The following is a 21447-nucleotide window of genomic DNA, read 5'->3' on the forward strand; positions in this document are numbered from 1 at the left end:
CGTGCTTCCTGCTGAAGCAGACTTTTGAGAACAGTGAAAAATTATAGATTTGAGCTCTTCCCTAAAATCCCATCTGTGGACAGTTACTGGTCTGTAGCAAACAAACCATCCATCACTTGTTCAAGAGAGCAACCATCAAACAAAGAGAAGAGAAAACACTGACTTTTTCCTGGAAGCCCATGCCACACACAACTCCCCCAAACTGTCACTTATTAGGACTCCTAAGGAAGACCTTTAAGTCGCACCTTTGTAATTTTTACCTTCCTTCAAAAGAAATTACAAATAAAGCCAAGATCTGTCATTGAAGTTATTTTATAAAGCCAAAATAAATAGGTTAATTGATTTTAAAAAATAGGACACAGGAAAATAGAGAGGAGATCAGTGGAGTGAAGAAAAGAACTAGCCAGAGGAAGGGAGGAAGGGTGGAAAAGAGCAAGGACTGGGAAAAGAACATTCTATGCATGTGTGGTTATGTCAAAATGAATCCCAGCATTATGTACAACTAAAATGCACTAATAAAAAATTTTAAAAAATAGATGACAACATTTTCAGAATAGCATACCATCTTCTTTGTAGTAAACACAGCTAACCAGAACCTGCATTTTCATAAACAAAAATCCTCTTTGACCCTTAGTTAGTTCTCATTATCCATCCTAGCTCAGGAAGGAGAAATATTCTCACTTTCCTTCAGGAATTTGTGTGTGGATCTTTAGCTCCACTAGCTGGTAGTAATTTGAATACAAATAAAAGTTAAGATGTGATGGGGAGAAATGTGGCTAAGGATAGAGGGATATCCAGAATACTGTGGTCCCAAAACTAGATCCCTCTTTCAAAATATTGGATTCACATGTTTCAGAGAGACTGTGTTCAAGCACTATTGAAGCACTCCATGATTGGTGCTGTCATTAGCTTAAGCTTCATTTGAAATTTATATGCCCCATTCCTAATCCCTAGTGAGTCCAATGAAAGGATGAACACCCTCCAGTGCTAGGGAAATGGGCACCTTCCCAACTACAGAAAGTCTCAATATGTCCATGACCTTGACTTTCCTTTCTGCTCTTTGTCAACAGTTACCATGGAGTCTTAGGGGCTTCCAAGTCTTTGAAAGCCTTGAGGTCCTTCTGCATACAACACCATATTTGTCTTTTGACATCACATCTATAGGACAACTCCTGGCAGCCAGGCTCCATTCTGAGCCCTCTAGTGGCAGCTGAGAGGAAAGAAGAGAACATTCCTTGATTTAACAGGTTCTCTGTTCTAGGTCCGAAACTTTTCAAGTATTGCCTCTGTGGGCACAGTGTAATTAATACAGAGTACCAGGAAGGGTTTCATTTATTCATGTCCCCAGTGATTTTTCCCACATAAACAGGGGTTATTGTCATAGTGGTTGGTCCCACAATAGTGAATCTTCTCCTTGGAGGTTGCCAAGGTTTAATACCCATGCTTGCCTTGAAGACAGCAACCATGCCACTAACCTGACTTTCTCCCAATTGTTACCTAGGACCAAGAATACAGTAAGAATGTTTGAAAGTTTGATGTATGAATGAATGAATGAATATGTGAGTGATATTTGCAATAAGTGAGAGACTACTTTAATGTCATTATGAAGGGTAGAGTTTGGAGAAAAATACACATACAAAGACAATACCATGTGGACACATAGATGACTGCCTGTAGCTAGTAAGAAAGAACTAGTACAGATCCTTCCCTATGGCCTTCAGAAGAAGAACCAACCCTGTCATCATGTTGATTTTGGACTTACAGCCTCCAGAATGGTGAGATAATCAAGTTCCTTTGTTTAAGATACCCAGTAAGTGATACTGCATTATGGCAGCACTAGAAAAGTAATAGATGCCCCCAACTTCTCTTTGGACCATGTCTACAGGAGTCATTGATGTACATTTATTATTATTGTTACTTTTTAATAGTTCTTTTTGGTAATACATGACAATAGAATTCATTTTGGCATAATTAGAAAAGCGTGCAATACAATTTTTTAATTCAATGCCCAGTACTTCTTAACTAAGAGGTAATGCAATAGATGAGGGCAGGACTAAGAATCAAACTCCCTGGAGCCCAAGTCTGCCTCACCATTTGCTAGGTATGTAACTAAATTTCTTACTCCCTCTGTCCTCAGTTTTAGCATTTCTAAGTGGAGACTACCAGAATAATAGCCCTCCAAATCCACAGGCTCTGCACCGTGAGGGGTCAACCAACTCCAGATGAAAAATATTTGGAAAAAATAAATTGCATCTGTGTTGAACATATAGAAATTTTTTCTCATCATTTTCCCTAAACTACACAGAATAGCAATAACTTACATAGCACATACACTGTACTAGGTATCATAAGTTACCTAGAAATGATATAAAGTATATGGGAGTATTGTACAGGTTATATGAAAAAATACCTTTCCATTTTATGTAAAGGACTTGAGCATCTGCAGATTTTGGTAAGTAGGAGGGGATACAAATGCCAAGAGACAGATATACCTCAAAGCCTTATTGTAAGAATTACATGAGATAATTCAGCATAGCATATGGCACAAAGAAAGAGATCAGTCAATGTTAATTGTTTCTTTTGGTGGTAGTTACAGTCAATGGTGACAGTAATTATTGTATAGACATTGTGGTATGTATTAGAAGGAGAACAAGCAGACCCAGATTCAAACTCCAGTTCCATTTCTTACAAGCTTTGTGACGTTGGGAAATTCACTTTACCTCCCCACACCTCAGATAATTGAAGATAATCTATAAATTGGAGGTAATTATATACCTGTCATAGAGTGTCCATGTAGGTTAAAAGCAAAAAATAATTTAAAGTATTTAACAGTGTCCCTTCTCAAAGTGAGGTCTTAATAAATAACCACTTTTAAATATAGATGCACTGAATCCTCACCTCAATCCTGCTTGGTCTTTTCAACTACACCTTTTCTTGAAGCCTCAGAAAGACACACATTGCAAGGCAAAAAAAACTGAACATGGTTTAGCAATAGCAATTCTTTATCAATTAAACATACTATGGGCAGTTCCACTCAAATACATTAGTGGCCCATTCTAGAAAGTAGACTTATCGCAAGAGGGCACTTCATTACTAAGCACACATGTTCTAAAGCCAAAATGAGCCACAGGCTTCTCACAGGCACATTGAACAGCATTTCAAAGTCACTTCTTGGAATAGGAAATTGTCCCTCAGCAGTCACACAGTCACATGGCTGACGTTTCCTTTCATTTAACACAAAACCCCTTAAGTCTTCTAAGTGAGATTATTTTGCATTCAAAGAGTGTGCTGAAGGTAGAAACCAGTGACTTCTGAGTGCCTGGAGCTCAGGAAAGAACTGTCTCTCTTCCACATGATTCATAAAACACCCCTGTTTTTTAAACATATACATAAAGGAATTAAAGAGACTTTATAAAGAATTTAAAAAAAATTCCACCTTCTAGACCTTTTGAAAAACTTGAAATCACAAATATCTCACAGATGACGGTGCACACCTGTGTGGTCCTTCCACATCAATAGAAAGACTAGCCCTCAAGCAAGTCTGGGAAGATGTATAATAAAGGACAGTTTACTATTATTTTCATAAGAATAGTTACCCTTATGTCTAAAAATCATGTTTTGAGTAGTAACTAACTATTCCTATGAGTTATCCTTAAAAACAATGATTATAAATGTTCACTTCAAAATTTAGGAAGATCAATTCTCTTTTTCCCTGATGGGAGAAGGAAATGAAGTTCAATGCCCACTTTACTTGATGTTGTATACACAGCCTCCTGCTGCCACTCTGTTCTTCTCCCCCCACCCAAGTTCCTCAGCACTTGATTATCACCCTAGGGACTCCTCAGTTTTTAAGCATTTGATTTACAAGGAGTATTGGGAGAGACACTCTAGCAGCAAAACATTTTCCTCAGGAACCCATACCTGAAGAGATAATAGGGGAAACAAAGAAAGCTATTTCTTAATGTCAAGATGACAGAAAGTAGGCATGGGACTGGGAACAAGTCCTAGCATGAAGTAGACTCTCAGAGCTCCACAGCCAGCCAGAGGACTGGTTGTCTGGGAGAGGGCATGGCATCTGGGACATCTTTCTTTCTACCATTCTAATTAGCCTCCAACTCCCTTAACTCTTCATAGAAATTGAATAGCAGGAATTTCATCCTATGGAAGTTATCTAGTGAAATTCAAAAAGTTATCCTAAAAGAAATGAACCTCCAGCTTCCCTGGACCATTAATATGTTCAGTAGCTCTTAAATCTTCCAACTCCAGAAATACACTAGAGTGCAGAGGTGGGAGAGAATACTTTTCTTTTCATATTCCAGATATACCCCTTTTGGGATCTCTTGAAGATGCATATTCTTTCTTTCCATCTTGACCAAGAATTTTATATTTAATCAGGTCTCCAACATGGCTGAATAGGAATGATGGACTTCATATTTAATAAAAGTGGAAAACTGGGGTAGACTCTGAAGAGTCTTCTAAAATAAACATTTCAGATTTCCAAGTCAATAGGTTCAATCATTTTTTTGTCAACACAGTCTTTTCCATCTTTTCAGTTTTATTTTCTTGTTTTTTCTATGATTTTTTTAAAATGTGACCCAAGACAAACCTCAAATAAAATTTGTCCATCACTTGGAATTCCCATCCCCCTTTTCCTTCTTACTTACACAAATTGGATTTCCTACTCAGAGTCTATGCCCAAGGACCTGTCATGTTTACAGCACAATGTTCAGTCATCCACTTAGAAAATTGTTCCTGGCACATAAGAGCACAGAAGATACAAAATGAAAAAGAAACTCTTCCTATGTTGGGTAAATTGACAGTTTAGCTGGATTCTGCATTCACAGGCAGAGATTGCACTGCAAGTAAAACAGAGAGATACCCGAATCTGCCCAAGGGATCACAGCATTCTTCCTAGAATAAAGAGAGAGATCCTGGGGTATGTGGCTTATGGATCCTCAAAATATCAGAGAGAACCTATCATGTGCTGGGGACTATTTTAAAGTTATGACAGACTATGTGGCTCTTTTCTCATGGGGTTTACATATCTGGCATAACAACACAGTTTTTTTTTTTTTTTTTGTGGTGCTGGGGAATGAACCCAGGTCCTTGTCCATGCCAGGCAAGCGGCAAGCACTCTACCAGCTGAGCTACATTCCCAGTTCCAACAATAGAGATTTTTAAAAAATTAATTTAAAAAACAGATAATGAATGGAAAATGTTATGTTGAAATTTAGGGGTTGATCTGATACATTTTAGGTTAGGTGATGGAGAAAATCCTCTCTAAAACAGGTGGCATGAAGCTGTGACTTGGAAAATAAGATGGAGGCAAGTCAGCCGAGGTTCAGGGGCAGAGATGTCCAAGCAGAGGTCACAGGAGGTGTAATGCTTCAAGGGGGAAAAGCACAGCCTATTCTTGACCAGCAAGAGGGTTCATTGAGTTGATGTTGGAGGAGTGAAAGAGGCTAAAGAAGGAGTGGTGACACCCCTTGCAGATACTTGGACAGAGGTCAAGGTAAGGGGTCTAAATTTTCTTTTAAATGTCAACTGATTTTATCAGATGGTGACTGACAGCAACACTGTTTGCTTTTGAAGAAATGGTTGCAGGAAGAAAAGAGCTTGGCCATCTCTCTAGTGGCCCATGGCAGTGTTCTGGTGCTTTGTGTTAACAGCCACACTCCTGATGGCATTCTGATTCTCCTGTGTCCCTCTGCCTCTAACTGAGCTTTGAGTCAAAAGAAAATAAAAAAAAAGAAAACTCAACTTATTCAACTTCCTTGAATTTCACCAAATGCCTGTTTATTGAATGTGGCCCATGACAAAGGGATTTGTAAAGTTTTGGTCCCTTGAACAATTCTCTCAAAATCTTTTGCCATTTCTCCAGAAGCCTCCCTTCATCCCCTCATGTACCTAGCATCACTGGTTCTTCTGGAAAACACCAAGCTAACAAAAACTCCATATTCTCTGCATAAATTCCAAAGCATCTGAAACATCACTCCATTCCATGATTCTCAGCCAGACTGAGGGCTACATGGAGAATTTTGCCTCTTGCTGTCCCCATCCTCCATCCAAGATTTAAGAATTACACCTAGTTTCCCATTTGTTGGCCATTTATTGATGTTGTTTCACTGACTAATCTTAGCCTCAGTGACATTAGAATGAGGTATTTCAACTTTCATATTGAGTCAATACTTCAAAGAAACAAAAGCCAATAATTAAAATGCTTCTGACCACGAGGTCATTGAGTAAGACATAGTATGCCCTCAAGAGCTATGAGGAAGAATAAGAACTGCAAAGAATATGTAGTAAAGCCCAGGCAACAGTTGCTCTCAATGAAGGGAATAATAGTCTTCATTCAAAAGAATGTTTAAGAATTTTCCTTATTTTAGTATACAGATATGCTTGCAAAGCACAACCTATAAATGCCTCAATAAGTGCCTGTCTTTAATTATAACACTTTTTCATACTAGAAAGAATATACATGCCTATTATGGAAGAATTTTATTTTTTTATTCAGAAACATAAGAATGAAATCAAAACACCCAGTTTCTAATACCCTAAAATAAAAAACTGGGAGCATCTTGAAAGATAACTTAATAGAAGATATAGATGAGAGAGAGAGAGAGAGAGACAGACAGACAGTCATGCCTATATGAGGTTATATTGTTAACAAAATGGGAGCACACTTCTTATGGTACCTTGTAACCTTATAGATTTTTTTTTGTGCCAATAAATATTTTGCTACCAAATGTTCTAATATTAAATTTGCTATTTCTATGTGGAAAACATCTGTTGTTTTGTGCTTATTTTCTCCACTTCTCATGACACCCCTACTCTTGGACCCAAGATGGGCACTTTCAAAAATATACTTTTCTCTTACTTTTTTTCCCAAATCCCTAAGGACAATGCAGAGTCCCCATAAACACCTGCATCCTCCATTGGCCTCTATCTATCTGTGCATCATTGAACAAGATTCTTTCCTTCACTGGGTCTCAGGTTCTATTCTAGAGCTGTATGTAAATGACATTTAGAGCACTTACCTCATTGTTTCTTACTAATACTGTAGATAAATGAGACTAGGAGTGTATCATCCAATCACAAAAGGCAGTTGTTTCATCCAGTCCAATAGGCATGCATACTTATCAATTGACAGATACACATTAATTAAAAAATTCTGAACTAAAACACTGTAAGCTGAACTGCTGAAAATGATTCAGATCATCTCCAGATGTAAAAAGAAAAAAAAAAAAAAGAAAGAGGAAGAGTAGGGGAGGAAGTTCTGGAGCCCACTCCTGTTACTGCTGATGACAAGCAGTCAGCCAAGTTATCCCTGCCTCACAACTTCAGGACTAAGTGGACCATGAAGAAGGACAGCCAGAAGAATAGGCATAACAGTAGGCTGTCATTGAAATTCCTGAAGACTCACCGGTTTTACATCTGGACAAATGACCTCATTATGATTTCACTCAGAGCAGAATAGAAGATGCCTCAAGTGTTAAACTGAAACACTTTAAAAGTGTCCTTTGCTGTCTGCTTGTCATTATCATCTGAGACCAGAAGAGTTCAGGGAAGGAATGGGACAGGACTTCCTGACATAAGAGAATATTCCCAGATTTTTACAAAAGAGCCAAAAGAGGAGAAGAGAACAGCCAAAATGAAAGAATAATAAGGGACCAGTTAAAGAAATGGTTACCTTTATACAATGGGCTACTAAGCAACCTTCAAATAATGATTTTGCTGTATGATTATAAATTTCATCAGTTGTTCAGAATCCAAGTTTAATGTGGAAATAATAAACAATAAATCAGCATATATAGTGTTATTGCATTTTTAAAGAAAAATTCATATGTATATGTATCTGCTTGGCAAGATTAAAGTCTCAATAATGGAATATTAACAACTCTTAGTACATACATTTCCAAATTTTTATTTAAGTGTCAATTAAATTATTAAAATTTTTAAAGTGCAGCCATGTTCTCTGGAATTTCCTTCTTCCAGCAGCTGTTCCTAAGGATTTTTCTTTTTTTCTTTTTCTTTTCTTTTTTTTTTTTTTTTTTTTGCTATTCACCTGAGGCTGGTATACCTTCCCAGTCTCCCTTATTTCTACACTTTCCAAGTGTGCCTTTTTGCATTCCTGCTTTTAATTTATTTTTCACTTTTCTCTGCACATCTTGGCATAATGATACTTCAAAGAAAAAAAAAACACCTTGACCATGCCCTTTTCCTTGGTATTCCTCCTTTGATCCACCTTCTGTCACACTGATTTTTAATTAACATTTGGAATGAAAGGTGTCGCAGAAACACCAGTGTCACAAAAAAAGGGGAAAAATCCCACCAAATTCAGAATCTCTTCTTTGCAGCACTGGGTAATTTTCATCCCTGAACTTCTGCCCAAGCCACTTGTCTTTCTCCAAGCCTCTGAGTTGGAAGAGGTTTTGGATTTCATGCATTATGATCTGTAATTCTACATCAGGGAAGATGTACAGAAGCAGCAGAAAATCTCAAGTCAACTACTTAAATCAGGGGTCAGCAAACTGCCACCCAGGGGTCAAATCCTGATCACTACCTGTTTTTATAAATAGTTTTATTGCAACATAGCTACACTCATGTGCATACATGGTATCTGTGGCTGTTGTCACACTTCAGTAACAGTGTTATCCTCAAAGTCTGAAGTATTTACTATGTGAATGCTTTACAGAAAAACTTGTTCACCCTTACCAAAAAATGTTAGCTCACAAAGCCAGAAACCCATTAATGGGCATTCTCCTGTATTATTCGATGTCATCAAGGGCTGGTTCTTATCAAATATCTTCTGTGTCATCAGCTTTATGCCCAACCTAGTATCCCTCATTGTTGCAAGAGAGTTATCGTAGTTCCTGATATCCTGTTCGCACCAAGGCAATGTCTAAGAAGAGACCATTCTTCCTGACATGCCTCTTCACTAAACTGCAGAAATCTTTCCCTTAGGAGAAAAGCATATTTCCTCTCAAAGTTCACTTGTCATGATTCCATCAGCTGCCATCACATGAGCATGCCCAGTCTAGTCACCCTCAGTAGAGGGATATTTATTATTGCTTACATTAATCCAGTTCATGAAAAAGCTAGGGCTCTCATAAATGCAATACCTCTTAGAAACTGGATTTAGTTTTGTGTAATATACCACTCAAATAATAGTCATCTACACACAAAGTGGTGACTTTTTAATGTTACAAGGAGTCCAGAAAAGATTCAGGATCAGCACAAAAATGTAAAGATACAATAGCCAAGAGAATTGTCTGCAATTTTCTTGACCTTTTCCTGATCCTCTGTTATAAAACATTTTCTGTCCTTCCAGTCATCATGTCATGCAGGAGGAAAAAATAAAATTATATATATATATATATATATATATATATATATATATATATATATATATATATACAAGTTTAAAAACCTACTATCCTTTTAAAAGCCTTTCTAGAATCCTGCATTACAATTACTCCTTTATCTCATTGGCCAGAATTATATTACATCATCATGCCTACTTTTAAGAAAACCTAAGAAATAAAAGTTTAATTGGGTTCTTTCATTTCTCACAATCAAATTACACTGTGCAACTAAAATTCTATGATGAGTAGGCATAGTAGCACAGATCCCTCTGCCATAGGTGATCAATAATGAGTGCTAGGTAGTTAACCCAGGACTTTTACTTTAAATCCTGTGAGGAGAAACCCTGATAAATAATCTTACATTTGTCTCACATTGTCTAGTATAAACAAAAAGAAACTGCAAACAAAACTCTTGATTCCCTTTATGTTACAAAGGATCTCTCACCGCACAGGTGAAAAGTTCCCTTGTCCTCTGTACATCTCAGCTTAATGATACAACAAAGAAAAGAGAGAGAGAAAAAAAAAAAAAAACCTTGGTCATGCCCTTTCCCTTTGTAGTCCTCCTTTGATCCACCTCCTGGTTTCGATTTTCCTTAATTAACAATTGGGATGAAAGGTGATTAAGCAACACCAGTGTTACAAAAACAAACTCCAAATATTTTCTTTACATCACAAGGCAATTTTCATCCCTGCATTTCTCACCAAGCTGTTGAAAAGAATGTTTAAAAATCATTTCAATTTCATTCATTCCATCTGACAAGTTAGTGTTGAGATGATTCTTTAAATATTTAATGATTGCTTGAGACATTTCCCTTTATTATTATTCTATGATCAGAATTCCCTGGCCCTTTCATCAATCCCAGGGCCTGGAACAAACACAGCAGTTAATTTCCAGACAAACATTAAGTGTTCTCTAATCCAATTTCCTGAAGGTCAAATGAAGCACTGGGTTAAAGAGGGTGTTCTTGTTTCTCTCCTTGCCTTTATCAATCATTCTTTTGCTGCCCATTTTCCCCTCTCTTCCACCCACCCACACCCTCCCAATCAAATTAAACTAGGTTTCTCTTAATCATCATCAAGGAGACAAAAGGTATAGCTTTGGAGGATCTACCCACAATTTCAAAGTCCATTTGCACAAGAACTGTGAAGGCCACTAATGCACTGTTTGCTTTTCAGCAAGCATCTCTGCAGTCATCACAGAAATGTATTTTGGTGTGCCCCCCAGGGGATGGGAGCTATTTATAAGAACTTGTATTAAAGTGCCTACACAAAACATTAGGATGTTCATTGTTATCTGCAAACTGAACCTGGCTCAAAGAAATGTGGATTGGACCAAGAGAACTTTCAAAGGTGATAAAGGTGAAAGTAGATGTCACTCTTCATCTGTTTCAACACTGTTGCCCCCTGCACCACCACCAAGCTAGTCCAATTTGCCAGGCATTTGTAGGATCCACCCCTCATCAACCCTCTTCTGGACCACCTGGTAGTATAAAATAACTTGCTTTAACCCATGGTTAAAGTCACATCCATTTCTGCTTTCTACCTACAAGTCATGGATTGAAACATAAAAATTATGTCTGGCTTTCTTCCCTGCCACACACAGCACCTCCAGCTCAGGAAACAGCTATCCCTGATCTGCCCCAGTGAAATGTGCAATGGATGGAAACTGAGGTCAGTAATCACCTTTGTGTCACAATGTATTCCCAACTTCACCATATGCCAATGCTTCCTGCACCACTATAATCCCTTGCTATTTCCAAGTTAGCATGAGGAGGTAATGTATAAGCAAGCTCACTTCCACCTAACCTCTAATTTTTAAATCCAAACTATGTGCCAGGGACCAAGTACAAGAGAGAAGTTCCTCTCTGGAGGAACTTACGAGGGTCAATGGAATGAACAAAAATGGATATATAGGAGTACAAAGAAAAGGGACAGAGAACATGCAGGTTGCTTCCTGGGTATATGACAGAAGAGAAATTGAGTCTCAGGATATGTAGGTGTGAGGCACAAATAAAGAGTCAGGCAAAGGAAATCATTGCAGCCAAGGTGCAGGGTAAGAGACCTAGTGGGAGGGGGAAACAGGCCCTTTTGTACAACAGGACTGAACATACCAGGTGAGGCGTGAAATGAAATGCAGCAAGAGACAAGCTAGGGCCCCTCATGGAAGATCTCGTGCTCTGTTTCAAGGAACATAGACTTTATTCCACACAGGGGAGCCATTGGAGGGGCTTTGGCTGGGGAGAGATGTGATGAGATTTATGCTTTGTGTAGGTCACTGTGATACCTGAGCAGAGGATGAATTTAAGAGGAAAGAGACATAAGCAGGTGGTGGCAGGAGGCTGTGGCAGTTGAGCAGAAGGGAGGCTATGAGGGCAATTGTCATGCAAAGGGAGGGGGTGGGTTCAAGGAAATACATGGGAGGAATCACAAGCAGGATTGGGTGATTGATTATTTGGCTCCCTGGAGTGTGAAAGAGGTAGAAGATTAAGATGGTGATACTGATTGCAGTAACGAGATGCAAATCTGAAGGAAGGAGATGGTGTGAGAAGAGAACCACACGTGCTTCCTGCACACTGAACACCAGACACTGCTCAGTGGTATGTCCAGAGATAACTGAATACTAGAATGTGGACTAAGGGACAAGTTTAGGGCAGGGGACAGGAGGGTGAGTTATCAGCCCACAGGGATTGTTAAAGCCATGAGACAATATGGGGGTCACTTGAGCAAAATGGGTAGCACAAGAATAGTAGTGGAGCCAGACACAGTGGCCCACACCTGTAATCCCAGTGGCTTGGGAGGCTGAGGCAGGAGGATTGAAAGTTCAAAGCCAGCCTCAGCAAATTTGAGGCCCTAAGCAACTCAGTGAGACACTGTCTCTAAATAAAATGCAAAATAGGGCTGGGGATGTGGCTCAGTAGTTGAGTGACCCTCAGTTCAATCCCCAGTACCTTTCCCCCACAAAAAAAGAGAATGGCAGTGGAAACAGTGGGGGAGGGCTGGGAACCACCAATGTTGAAGGAAGCAAATGAAAAAGCAGAGGAGAGGAAGAGACAGAGCTAGGGAAAGGGAGAGCCAGAAAAAAGAGAGTGATAAAGGCCAGAGCAGTTGAGAGTTTCAGAAAGAAGAGACTGTGGGAAAGAAAAGCAAATTGAGCAGAGATATTAACTATGTTTCTCCCCAGTAACCAAATGAGAAAAAAACTGTAAGTGATAAATGAACAAAGGACAGAATGGGAGACACTAGGAGACTGGATGTGTTCACAGTGGGGTTTTGTTTTGTTTTGTTTTTTGTTTTTTGTTTTTGTTTTTTGAAATTGTTAAGGAGATGGGTAAATGTCTGACTTAGCAGATGAGAGGAAACTAAAACCTACATTTGCAGGATTTGGGGTGGGGGTTGAAGAACACAGGAAAGTATTATATTTATATAAAAATGTTCAAGATCTGGAAAGTAAGTAACTTTGAAGCACCAAGTATGATTAGTCTAAAAATGGAAAGATAGTTTGACAGGTTGTGTGAAGAAGTTTGGAGGCAATGGATGACCCTAGCTGATGACTGTCCTGCCCCATCCCAGATAAGGATTGAATCCTAAACCTGTAGAGAAGTTGAACAAGAGAGGTTCAGACCTAGAGAAAACAAACTTGGTCAAAAGTAGGAGCAAGTAATATCACTAAAAAGAGGAGAAATCAGGAGAAGTTGGGTACTGAGCAGTGAGACTCCCATCTTCCCTTCCTGCCTGGTTTCTAAAATGCTAGAAGCCCTCCTTATTTCCATCCCCACACACAGACACCCATCTCAAGCAGCAAGTGGAAGATGATTCCTCTCTGGAGAAACTGACCTGCCCAAAAGGAAAGAATTATACAGGCTGAAAATTAAAGATGCACCAAGAAAATGCCAAGATGCACCCTATTGGGCTCCATTGAAACTACCATCCATGAGCACAACCATCACTTCCAAACACTCCTCCATAGATGGAATGTGTACTGATGATCAGTACATGTTCAAGGGCAGCACCTACCATGGACAACAGAGTCTAAACAAATACTGCTTTTAAAGGAAAATTTTAGAGATAACAGAGTAAATGCATAAATGCACCTAACAGACACAGTGAATAGATTAAAAAGATATTGGAAGGTACTGCACCCAAGAGCAAGAACAATGTGTATTTCAAAAGATGAAAAAATAAAAAAAGGAAAAGGTAATTGAAAATTATATGCATGATCTCAGAAATTTTGAAAAGTATCCACTAAAGGGTATTATTAAAGATCAAGTAAAAATTCCCCAGAGAGAAAAAATGCAAAACATTTTAGATGTACAGAAATAAGAAATCACAAGAGAGATTACCAAGAAAATAATTCAAGAAAATTTTGGAAATCCATATACAGCAAAATGAAAATAACCCCTATCTCTCACCATGCACAAAACTCAACTCAAAATGGATCAAAGACCAAGGAATTAGGTCAGAGATCCTGCAGCAAAAAGAAGACAAAGTAGGCCCAAATCTTCATCATGTTGGCGTAGGATCAGACTTCCTTAACCTGAATCCCAAAGCACAAGAAATAAAAGCAGGAATCAATAGTTGGAATATATTCAAACTAAAAAGTTTTTTCTAAGCAAAGGAAACAATCAACAATGTGAAAAGAGAGCCTACAGAGTGGGAGAAAATCTTTGCCACATGCACTCAGAGCACTGAACTCCAGAATTTAGAAAGAACTCAAAAAACTTCACACCAAGAATACAAATAACACAATCAATAAATGGGTTAAGGAAATGAGCCGACACTTTACAGAAGATCTACAAGAAATCAGCAGATATATGAAAAAATGTTCAACATCTCTAGGAATAAGAGAAATGTAAATCAAAACTACCCTAAGATTTCATCTCAACCCATCTCATGTCATCTTGACAATTATCAAGAATACAAGCCACTCTAGGTGTTGGCGAGGATGTGGGGGAAAAGGCACATTCATACATTGCAGGTGGAGTTGCAAATTGATGTAGCTGCTCCGGAAAGCAGTATGGAGATTCCTCAGAAAACTTGGAATGGAACCACCATTTGAACCAGCTGTCCCACTCCTTGGCCTATACCCAAAAGACTTAAAATCAACATACTACAGTGATGCAGCTACATCAATGTTTATAGTAGCTCAATTAGCAATAGCTAGATTGTGGAACCAACCTAGATGCCCTTCAATAGATGAATGGATAAAGAAACTGTGGTACACACTATGGAATATTATTCAGCCATAAAGAAGAATAAAATTATGACTTCTGCATGTAAATGGATAGAGTTGGAGAATATCATGCTAAAGTGAAATATGCCAATCCCAAAAAGCCAAAGGCTGAATGATTTTTCTGATAAGTGGATGATGATGCATAACAGGGTGTAGGGGGAGGCAATAATGGAAGAAGGATGGATTGTATAGAGGAAAATGAGTGGTAGGGAGGGACTGGGGGAAGGAAAGTTAATAGAATGAGACAAACATCATTACCCTATGTACATGTATAATTTGTGTATGTTTACACAAATGGTGTGACTCTACTTTGTGTATAACCAGAGAAATGAAAGTTGTACCCCATTTGTGTACAATGAATAAAAAATAAAAAACTAACTAAATAAAAATTTTTAAAAGAAAATTTTCCAAACTGAAGTACAGGAGTTTTCAGAAAAAAAGATCCAAAAAGTGTGTAGCACAAAGGATAAAGAATAACCACACTAAGCTACATCCCTATGAAACTTCAGCATATTACAAGAGATTCCAAAATTTTCAGAGAGATAAAAATGCATCAGCAATTTTATCATTTATTTAACCATTATTTATTGAGGGTCTATTAAATACAATGATAAGGTGGCTTAACACTGTAGATCCAAAGGAAATTTGGGAGTGAGATTTATGAATATCAAGGGTTATTAGCCAACAAGCACAGCACATGAAAAGGCCCAGAGGTGCAACTTTGCTTGGCACAAGTGATTCACAAAAGCCAGTGTAACCAAAATAGAATTAAGTGATCAAAAATAGGAAGTAGAGAACTCAGAGAACTAAGTAGGGGCAGATCTAATGGAAGCCTAGGACATGATCTATTCTGGATCAGGTAGTTTTTAGAGGGCTTTGAGAAAAATAATTATATAATGTAAAGTATTATTTTTGTAAACCTACTCGTGCTACAGTATTAAGAATAGATTATAGTAGAAGCAAGGGCCAAAGACAAAACCCGGTAGGAGACCACTGAAATAAACCCAAATGAAAATTCAGTGTTATGCACCCAGGTGTGATACTACAGATAGTGACAAATGGCTATATTCTAGACATATTTTGAGAGAATACCTGATAGTAGTTGTGTACATTTAGAGTACAAGAGAAAATGAGAATTTAAAAATGATTCTAGGCCTTTGTCCTGAACAACTAATAGAAGAGAAATGCCATTTATGATGGCATGAAAGATTCTGGGAAGAGCAGGTTCTAAATAACATTTTGAGAAATTTTACTTTAGATAAATCTACAAAAGATCCTTTGGGAATAACCTGAGAGAATTGGTATGCAAGGTTGGATTTCAAAGGGGAGAACTGACTGGAGATCACATCTGAAGAGAAGTATTATCCAGAGTAATGATGACTGTTAGAAGAGAGGAACTCAAAACCCTCAGGACTTAACAATATAGAACTTTATTTCTCACTCATGAAATTCAAACCTATGTGTAATCCTATGTGATTGATGGTCTTTCTCATGGTTATTGAAGGACTGTGAAGGTCCATCCATACATGGCTGTCTCAGGGCACACTGAATTCAGTCAGAAACTGAGAGGAAAGGGTACATAACCATGTGTGAGCATTGTTATGGGTCAGGGGAGGAAAAGGCACAGATTGCTTCTGATTATGTTGCTATGTATTGTGGCAAGAAAGTCTGGAGGAGCTAGTCTTGTCAAGTGCTGAAAGAAGAGAGTACACAGCTCAGTGAACACATACTGGTCTCTCCACAGGCTTTCCTGCCAATGACCACTCCCACCTTCCACTTTCTTCATGTTTAAAACACACACCTCATCTGCCTCAAAGGATGCAACCTCAAGTCCCATCCATCCCCTACATACAGCTCAAGTGTAGAAAACCCAAGTATGAGCGGCTTTTACTCTTGGATCTGGATATGACTCCTTTTAACTCATCCACCTCTGAATGAAAAAAAATTAGTTAGATGACTCTCCCACACCACGGTCATTTCATAGGAAAAATAGGGACAAGATAACCAGTTAAATCTCCTACTTGAAAAAGGGAAGCATCTAAGAAACATGGCAATAACTGAAATCCTGCTGGGAGGGCAGAATGAAGTCCTCTTCCCTGGAAGTGAGCAAATGCCTTCAGTGTTCTGATTACCCTCTGGAAATAACTCACCTGTTCATCATGTTCTGTGGCATTATCTGAATTGGGTGCTTGGGGGTTACCATTCCTCCTGTCTGCTGTACTTTCTCAGCCCACTGACTCGTGGTGCAGTTTTGAAACCCCACAGACTGTGCTAAGTCTTGAATAAGCACAAGCTGTGCAGTCTGGACTTAGAACTTCTTGGCAGTATAAATTTCCTTATTTTTTAGTAGGACACAAGCCTATTTGCTCCATCAGTACCCTTGTCAGTGGCTACATTGAAGTCTTTTCTTGAAAATTATGTTGCAGCTGATACCTATCCATACCCTGAATTCCTTGTCCCTTACTTTTACCTCTTAAGTAAATAGAAGACAACCTGAAAGTAGTTTTATAGCTTGGTTTGACAGTTATCATGGCCTGGGGAGAAAAGGAATATTCATAATCTGATCTTTGCTACAGAGATCCATCATAATGGTTCTTTCTCCCTCAAAGACTTGATCAATCTTCTCTTTTACCATTCCAGATGTAGAAAGAGTTGGTTCTTCCATTAGAATTTCTGGATTCTTTCTGTACTTTCTATTCTGCTTATAAACCAGCTGATTCTTATCTTTTTCTGATATTTTCTTTTAGGACACCCCCTGGCCAACCTACACTTTTACTTTCTAATTCTTTCCCTAGCAGTATAAATTCATTAGCTACAAATCTGCCTCCTAAGATAGCACAGAAAATGTTTTAACCAATTATTTTCCACTTTATAACACAGAAATAATCAGGCCTGCCTCTAACATTAGTGTCCTTGCTCTTTGACACCCAACCACTGAAATATGAACACATTTTAGATTTCTGTTATGGCAATACCCACTCCAGACACATATTTTAATCTCAGTTAATACCATATTCCAAAATCTCAGAGACTTTACACAAAGTCCAAACTAATGATCTTGATTGATGGGCAGTCTTTCACCTGATTATTCAAGGAACCATCCTCCTCCCATTTGTAACTCCATCCTTGAAGTCCTTTACAACCAGCCAAAAGGTGGGAGAAAGGATTGAAGAGTAAGGGAAGAACACATTTATAGGCTAGACCTGGAAGTTGTACATGTCAGTTCTCATATTACTTTGCCTCAAATTCAATCAAATGGATATATCTAAATTCAAAGGTGGCTAGAAAATGCAGTCTGGTTGTGACCCCTGGATGAAAAAAAACTGTTCTCCTAAACAAATATCTAGTCTCTAACACAAGAATGACAGCATATAGAGGGATATTTAGAACCAGAAGAACTGATAAGGTCATGGAGGAATGAATTCACACAAAGAAAGCATCCAAGAACTGAGCTTTGGGCCACTTCAAAATTTAAAGTGAGGGAAGATTAGGAAGAATCCTCAAATTAAAACAGAAAGAGGCAAAGGTGAATTAGGAGGAAAACCAGGCAAGAATGAATTCTCAGCAAAAGGATAAAATGAGCTTCAAGGAAAGATTAACATTGGCCAGTGCTTTTGGCAGGTCATGAAACATGAACACAAACATGTACTTGAACAGGAACATGGTGGAAATCATCAGTGCTCTTAACAAAAGCATTTTCCAGGTAGTATGGAAGACAAAAGCCTGGAAGAGGGGGAATAGAGACAGTGATCACTGATGAGATTTATGGAGAAGTTTGTGATCAAGGACACAACATAAATGGTGGTAGCTTGATTTAAAAATATACATGTCAAAACTAATGCAATAGCAAAAAGTAAAACATTAATTTTACTGAATAGAGAATTGCAGGGAAAGAGAAAAAATTTATGAACAGCTAAATTTCATTTCAGGCATTGAATCATTTGGTCTTAAATTATGTGCAATTATAATTTGAATATAAACAGATGATAGATAGATATGAAATCAGTGTGTTTGATTTTATTAGTGTGGCAAAGAGGTCAAATAATAAAAAGAGATCAAAATATTTCCAATAAATTTAGTCATGAGGAACTTATTTAGTGGCAATGATGAGACCAATTTCAGAATCAGGGTAGAGGTAGAAATAAAAATTGAAAAGAATTAAAGAAAGAAAGGGAAAAAATATGGTATCTAAGTCAATTTTCTGTTGCTATAACTGAAACCCTGAGACTGGGTAATTTATAAGGATCAGAAGTTTATTCTACTCTGTCCTGGACTGTCTCAGCATCTGGCAAGGGCCTTCATGCCATGTCATGATACAGGGTTTGATACAGCATGGTTTGACAAAGCAAGCAGGCTAGAGAGAGTTCACTTCATAACAGCCATTCCTCTGATTATGAACTCACTCCTGTGACCCTGACACTAACCCACTCATGAGCATAGAACACTCATTAATCTATTAGTACATTCAGGAGTGCAGAGGGATTATATCTCCAACCATCAACTTTTGAGGGACATATTTGAACCTCAGCAGATGACAGTGTAAAATGTCTTAAGTTAATTTTAAGGAACAAGAAACAGCTGTGACAAGAAGAAGAGGGAAGTTTAAAGTCACAGAACAACACAGGATTGATACTGGAAGACACTGGAGCATCTCAACAGACTAAGAAGGAAAAGCCAGAGTTAAGCAGAGAATGAAGCTGTCAGGGAGACAGTGGACATCATGGGATGCAGTGGCTGAACAGTTCCTCAGAGGAGACTGGGGATCTGGAACTTAGATGAAAACCTAAGTCTTGGCCATACATAGGAAGAGGCATAGTTCATTCTCTGAGACTGGAGAAAATCAGGTTGAGTATAAGATTAGGTGAATTAAATGGGTGAGGGTGTGTTCTGGGCTGCACTGTGTCCATGCCAAATCCATTCATTGAAGCCCTCATCCCCAGTACCTCAGAAGGTAAACTTAGTTGGAGATAAATCCCCTTCAAATAGGAGATTAAGTTTAAGTGAGGTCATTAGGGTGGAATCAAGACCATTATGAAAGGTGTCCATATAAGAAGGGGAAATTTGGCCACATCAGACAATGAAGGTCATGTGTGCTCAGAGGAATGACCATGTGCAGAAGCAGTACGAGGGCAGTCATCTGCAAGTCAAGGAAAGAGGCCTCAGAGCAGGCCAACTCTCCTGGTCTGCTATCTTGTAATCACAGCCTCCAGAATGGTAAAATACCACACAGTCCCTGGTGTCTTCCTATGGCAGCTCTAACTAACTAATATAGGCTGGGTAGGCCAAGGTTTCTTGGGGGTTTAGAAGATAACCAACCTGAAACTTAAAAAAGAAATTAATGGGAGATAACTAAACTTCAGAATGCTAAAAAAACTAGAAAGAGTTACTCTTGGTTATTTCATATAGGACTTGTCCCCTCTTAAATATATCAGGGACAAATGACACAGTGAACATTAAATTTATACTCCAGGTCAATGGTTCTCAACCCATGGAAGTTGTGACAACCCAGGGAGCAGTTGGAAACATCTCAAGGCATTTTTGGTTGTCACACCTGGGGGAGAGATGGTGACAGTGGTATCTAGGAGTTGATACCAGTGATGTTGCTAACCATCTTGCAAAGCACAGAACATCCCCTATAACAAAGAATTAGTTAGTCCGGGATTACAATAGTGTTGAGTTTTCAAACCCCTGATCTAAGTGGATAAGAATGATTCCTAACACAAGATCAGGTTCTGATGAGTCCACAGATTAGATAGGTCAAATATATGTAGATAAGGAGTCATAAAGACAAACTCAGACACTCACATGAGGGATTCATGTTCATCACAATGCCAGACTCAGCCAGGTTACCCCTCTAAAAGAGAAGTATAATGAAAAGACTTTAAAGTCTAATAAAATTAATTCAAAATCTATTACTTTATAGCTCCATGGCCTGTTTGACATCTGTGAGCTTCAGAAAATTAAATGGAAACCCTGCAGTTACTATGTGGTTAAAATAAGATACCACATGTAAAATGTTATGATTTAGATGTGAAGTGTCCCCCAAGAGTTCACATGTGGGACCATGCAGGAAGGTTCAGAGGAGAAATATTTGGGTCATGAGAATCTTAACCCGATCAGTAAATTAATTCCAGATGGGATTAATTGAAGTGGTAGAGTGTGGCTGGAGGAGGTGGAAATTGGGGTGTGGTTATGGGGTATATATTTTGTACCTGTACAACTCTCTCTATCTCTCTGCTTCCTGATGATGCAAGCTGCTTTCCTCTGCCACTAGAATCATATCCTACTGTAAACCTGATATAGGAGAACAGTTAGCCACATGGAAAAAGTCTCAATTTGCTGCCAAATAAACATACCTAGTTTACAAGGCACAAGATGAGCAAGACCCTACTTTTGTAAGATATAGATAGATGATAGATGTATATCCTGTTATCCTAAAATGGATAATCCTTCATCCTGGAATTATTTCCTAAGAATAATTTCCTAAGTAGCAGAATCAATAAAAGATTTGTATTGCCCTTAACAAATAACATAAAACTATTTTCTTCAAAGTCAATACCTATAGGCATTCTAGATAACAGTATGTATCTTTTAACTTGTGTATCTTTATATTTCTCTATGTTTCTTTATTTGGTGCTTTCTCCTAAATGCTCTTTCTCCTGTAGTCTTTAAATGAGTTCCTTATGCAGTATGCATTAATTCATGGTTGATCATATATTAAGAGAACATTTTCTCCATTCTAATTGTCTTTTTAATTTTCTCCCATTTAAATTTAAATTTTGGTCCAATATAATTTTCCTTCCAAATATGAAAAAATCTTTCAAAAGTCCTTGAATATTTATTTCTGAAAGA

Source organism: Sciurus carolinensis (genome assembly GCF_902686445.1).
Source record: "Sciurus carolinensis chromosome 14 unlocalized genomic scaffold, mSciCar1.2 scaffold_114_arrow_ctg1, whole genome shotgun sequence".
NCBI lineage: Eukaryota > Metazoa > Chordata > Mammalia > Rodentia > Sciuridae > Sciurus > Sciurus carolinensis.